The sequence below is a fragment of the Amblyomma mixtum genome, chromosome 5, assembly GCF_055824585.1.
Source record: "Amblyomma mixtum isolate Tamu chromosome 5, ASM5582458v1, whole genome shotgun sequence".
NCBI lineage: Eukaryota > Metazoa > Arthropoda > Arachnida > Ixodida > Ixodidae > Amblyomma > Amblyomma mixtum.
In genome coordinates, this window is record NC_143016.1 from 106,254,420 (window position 1) to 106,260,204 (window position 5,785).

Consider the following 5,785-nt stretch of genomic DNA (forward strand, 5'->3'; position numbering starts at 1 on the left):
AACATCTGTTAAACACAGTGCTGAGAAAATAACTGTTCGGCTTTCCAAAACGTAAGCAGCTTGCACTTTTTATCACAGGGCAAATGCAGAGGCAACTCGGTAAATACTACAGTAACAAACGAAAAGCACCAGAAAAAGTTTTTATTTGCATGTTTGGTTTGGTTTATGAAGTTTAACGCACCAAAGCGACTCAGGCTATGAGGAACGCCCTAACGGAGGACACCAGATAGTTTCGACCACCTGGGGTTCCTTAACGTGCAACCTGCACAGTCCCGTCAGGAAGAACTTCGTAGGTCACTTCTGTGACGCGGCGCAAAACTCGATAAGGTCCAAAATAACGGCACATCAGTTTTTCAGACAAGCCTGGGCGGCGTACCGGGGTCCAAACCCAAACTTGGTCACCCGGATGGTATTCGACGTGCCGATGACGGAGATTGTAGCGGCGCGCATCCGTGGTCTGCTGCCGCTGAATGTGAATACGGGCAAGTTGACGTGCTTCCTCGGCGCGCTGAGCGAACTGCTCGGCGTCCGGCGTGAGTGGGTGGTCATCAGTGCAGCATGGAAGCATTGCATCCAGCATCGTCTGAACGTCACGTCCGTAGACCAGACGAAATGGTGTAAATCGGGTCGTCTCATGGGTGGCCGTGTTGTAAGCGTATGTGACATACGGGAGAATCTCGTCCCAGGTTTTGTGCTGCGAGTCTATGTACATTGCGATCATGTCGGCGATCGTTCTGTTGAGTCTCTCTGTGAGCCCGTTCGTCTGTGGGTGATAGGCAGTGGTTTTGCGATGGTTCGTGTGACTGAGTTCGAACACGTCGCGCATGAGCTGTGCCGTAAACGCCGTACCTCGATCAGTGATTACGTGGGACGGTGCGCCATGACGCAGCACGATTTGTTGCATAAAAAACTGGGCGATCTCAGATGTCGTACCGCGCTGCACCGCCTTGGTTTCCGCATACCTTGTTAAATAGTCGGTCGCGACAATGACCCATTTATGACCGGCCGATGACACAGGGAATGGGCCCAGAAGATCGATGCCGACTTGATCAAACGGCGTCCGAGGCGGTTCAATAGGTAGGAGCAAGCCCGCTGGCTTGAGAGGAGGCGCCTTACGACGTTGGCAATCGCGGCAGCCTCTGACGTAACGCTGGACGGCGTGAGAAAGTTTGGGCCAATAATACGCCTGGCGCACGCGTGCAAGTGTGCGGGCAAAGCCCAAGTGGCCGGAGGTCGGCTCATCGTGACAAGCAAGAAGGACATCGGCGCGGAGATCTGCCGGAACGACGAGGAGGTGCGCTCGGTCAACAGTGCTGGAGTTTTTCTTAAACAAAATGCCGTTCCGGAGGCAGAAGGCCGGCAGGTTCCTAGAAAACTGTCGGGGTGCGACAGAAGCTCGACCCTCCAGATAATCAATGAGAGGTCGCAGGTCTGGGTCAGCTCGCTGTCGGGTCATTAAGTCTAAGTCGCTGACAACTCCAATAAAACCACTCTCGTCCTCTATACTATCATCCCCTAACCCGACGGGTGCGCGAGAGAGTGCGTCAGCGTCTTCGTGCGTCTGGACAGATTTGTGCACAATGGTGTAGTCGAATTCTTGGAGGCGGAGGCTCCATCGGGCTAGGCGCCCCGATGGGTCGCGAAGATTGGCAAGCCAGCACAACGAATGGTGGTCGGTAACTACTTTGAACGGGCGGCCGTAGAGGTACGGACGAAATTTCATGGTTGCCCACGCAACCGCAAGGCATTCTTTTTCTGTGGTCGAATAGTTTGTTTCAGCGCGAGAAAGCGTGCGGCTTGCATACGCGATGACCCTTTCCACGCCACCTTGGTGTTGGACGAGTACGGCGCCGAGGCCGACGTTGCTCGCGTCGGTGTGGACTTCGGTTTCAGCCTCTTCATCAAAGTGCGCAAGAACAGGGGTTGTTAGCAGTCGTCTGCGCAGCTCGGCAAAAGCCTCCTGCTGCTCGGCAGCCCACACGAACTGTGTATCATTGCGCGTGAGGTGGTACAGGGGTGCGGCAATCTTTGAAAAGTCGGCGATGAAGCGGCGGTAATATGCGCACAGACCCAAAAAACGTTGCACACTTTTCTTTGTTGCAGGAACAGGAAAGTTGGCGACGGCAGCAGTTTTCTCGGGGTCGGGCTTAAAGCCATCGGCACTCACGAGGTGACCGAGAAACTTCAACTCTTTGTACCCAAAGTGGCACTTCTCTGGCTTAAGCGTTAAGTCGGCCGATCGGAGGGCATCTAATACTGTCCTCAGGCGTTCAAGGTGTTCGGCAAAGGTTTCGGAAAATACGACGACATCATCGAGATAAACCAAACAAGTTTGCCACTTTAGTCCAGCGAGAACGGTATCCATCATCCGCTGGAAAGTTGCCGGCGCTGAACATAGCCCAAAAGGTAGCACTTTTGCCACCTGAGAACACCAGGTGGCAATATGTAGTCACGTGCTCATAGACCAGTTCGCATGAAGAACGTTATCTTCAAATTACGGAGGGCACTTAAGACTACTTACGTGCTTTGAATTGGGAAGCATCGTTTTTATTTCCTTTTTATTTTTATTATTTTCATTCCTCTCTTCTTAATGCCCCCGCCGCGGCGGCCAGTGCTTACGGCGCCCGGCTGCTGAACCGAATGACGCGGGTTCGATCCCGGCCGCGGCGGCTGAGTTTCGATGAAGGCGAAATTCTAGAGGCCCACGTACTGCGCGATGTCAGTGCACGTTAAACGAGCCCCAGGTGGTCGAAATTTCCGGAGCCTCCTCTCTTTTTCCTCTCATAGCCTGAGTCGCTTTGGGGCGTAAAACCCCAATAAACCAATCTTCTTAATGAGACACTTATTGATTATCATACTTTCGTAAACCAAAGCATAGACTATGTCCACCTTTGTTCGCCAAGAAGCAACGCGGTTTTGTGGTCTGTGCGTTGCAGGATCGCCTCGCAAACTGAAAGGCCCGGGTTCAGTTCCCCGCACTTTGATACCACGGTGACGTCATCTGGGATTTCTCGTGGCCACTTTTGCGGTCAACGACGCCAGGTTTCGTTGCCAATGAGCCATTTAATGCTCTCGCATTACAGAAAAAAATATTTTGCAAGACTTATGGAAGTGATCGTTCCAACGTCACCATAGCTTCAGTCCATAGCCAAAGTTCGAACTAAACCAGCTACGCAGACAGTGGAGCATAAAAAAAAAATAAACGCTCCAGAAATCATGGAGAAATTTCTTAATTTAGCTAATATTATTACTAGCTTTCTTAATGCTAGATATTTCAGTGATGTATCGAAGAACTGACGATACAGTATCTGTATCGAAAATCAATTTCGGCTCTTTGTCTTGCACCTCAATCGGAAATACAGTTTTTGACGGTATCGGGCTCGATATCAAAGATTCTTTTTCGAAGTATATCGTTCCCAACCCTGAAAAAACTTTTAAACCTACAATCAAATGAATCGGACATCGTGCTAAAATGGTCATTCACATGTTCACTGCCAATCAGTCTAAGAACAATCAGCTTAGTTTTTCTCAAGCAGAGAAAAAAATACTACAGTGAGCCTTAATTAATGAGAAAGTAGTCGAAAAAGTACGCAATTCGACAGGGCACCTCAATCAGTGCGGTGCGATGAAGCACAACCGAAAAGGTGTCCTGGATTGACATAACATTTTCTATAAAGTTTCTTTTGAAATCTAATCGCCTCACTCTCTCTAGCTAGCAGGAATGACTACTTGCGTAACATATGTGGCGACTATGAAGAAAACTCTCTTCGGTCTCATCCACAATAGCGTCCAAAATCACATGATCGCATACTGCGAACCTAACTTTTCATGCTGTAGAACGTTCGTGCTACTTTAATTTATAAAGCATCTCTTGTGTATCTGATGTACTCCTTTAGGCTTGTATGAACAGAATCACACAAGCCTCGTAACTTTTAACCGGCGTCAATAAATCTACTATGTAGTATTAATCGGCATAGAACTCCGAAAAATGAGACTAACTTGGCAGACAATTTACATAATACAACGCGACTGTTATTTCGTCGAGTAAACGTCGGTTTTGATATTAATGCTGCAAGCACACATCACATGTTTGGTTCCGTTTTGAGAGAGAACATTCCTGGGATCAAGTGATCCTAGTTACGTAGGGTTAAAAAAGATCCCGTGCATATGAGTGTTCTCTCCTAAGCCTTTCAATATTCGCTCTGTAATCGAGTGGTAAGAAGGCCGTATTTTCCTCACAAAGTTTATGCTTTCTTTACTTGATTTTGCTCCATTCACGTGCAGTTCGCTTACAGTTGTGTACTTAAGTGCTTTATTACGGTCCGCTTTCGTGCTAAAGTTAGTTCCCGTATTCCCGCTTTCTCCTGATGTGTGCAAATTTGCAGTGTACTAGCACTCCACTGCAAACGTGTTACACTGAATCAGGAGGATAGGCGTGCGTTCGCCTATATAATCCTCCTGTGCGCAGGAGGGGCAAATAAGCAACATTGTTCAGATTCTATAAAGAACGGTTCGTGGCTGTTCTGTCCGAGGAGATGGATTCAATACAGCCAAATTGTGGCTCGTAGAAACACTGCAACGCGACTGTCTATTAACAGCGAAATCATTGAATATCCAGTCACGAAATGACGGCAAACATGTAGTGTTAACGATGCCACCTCTGCTGCTTGAGCTTTCTTGTGAGAAACCACAGCTGCTCAGTTATGAAAGGCCTCGTAACATTTATGTTATCTCCTTAGATGTCCACATTCAATTACGAGTAATTGCTTCCTGAACGAGCCACAGAGTCGAATGCGCTTCCTGGTCAAAGCAGTAAACATTGCTTTGTAAACAGTCATTTTTTCTCTGTGTGTAAAAGCTATTCTCGAGTGCTCGATTTACATTAGAATTGCTCGTGCCAGTAAGCCCCCCCCCCCCCCCCCCCCCCCCCCCCCCCCCCCCCCCGTTCTCTTCTGTCATTCCCAGTTATTACTCTTATATACATATTTATACAGAAAGTAAATATTTTCGAGTGGAATAAATTGACGATTATCCGTGTATGAAGAGAAAACAAACCTTTTGAAATGAATACAAGGAGTAACCACCCCGGGCTTTTAAATTACAGAGGGTAAGGAGAAGGAAGTATCACTCAATTACTTTTTTTTTGTATCGCCACTCTGTTGTACAGAAAATGAAATTGTCTCTAATGTCATGTGATTCTGACAGGAAATAGCCACCTTTTGTTTTCCCTTTGGCTGATCCTAGGACGACTGCTTGACCGAACTTTGTAATGCTAGTTTTGTTTTATGTACATTGTGCAAGGGGGCCGGGGCTCTTGCCAGGCGCTCCGTCGCCTTTAGCCTCGGCCCCCTCTTGGTCTATGTCTGAGGAAACAAGAAAGAAAAAAAGAAAGAAAGAAAGAAAGAAAGAAGGAAAGAAAGAGAGAAAGAAAGAAAGAGAGAAAGAAAGAGAGAAAGAAAGAAAGAAAGAAAGAAAGAAAGAAAGAAAGAAAGAAAGGAAGAAAGGAAGAAAGGAAGAAAGAAAGAAAGAAAGAAAGAAAGAAAGAAAGAAAGAAAGAAAGAAAGAAAGAAAGAAAGAAAGAAAGAAAGAAAGAAAGAAAGAAAGAAAGAAAGAAAGAAAGAAAGAAAGAAAGAAAGAAAGAAAGAAAGAAAGAAAGAAAGAAAGAAAGTCGAGCTTCCGCTTCCTACGTCTCGGGGGAAGTGTGTTCTCAGTTCAGAAGTTGTTTGTATTATGCTCTGTCTGCACAGGAGGATCACCGGGGAACACGAGCAGCAGCGGCTGGCTC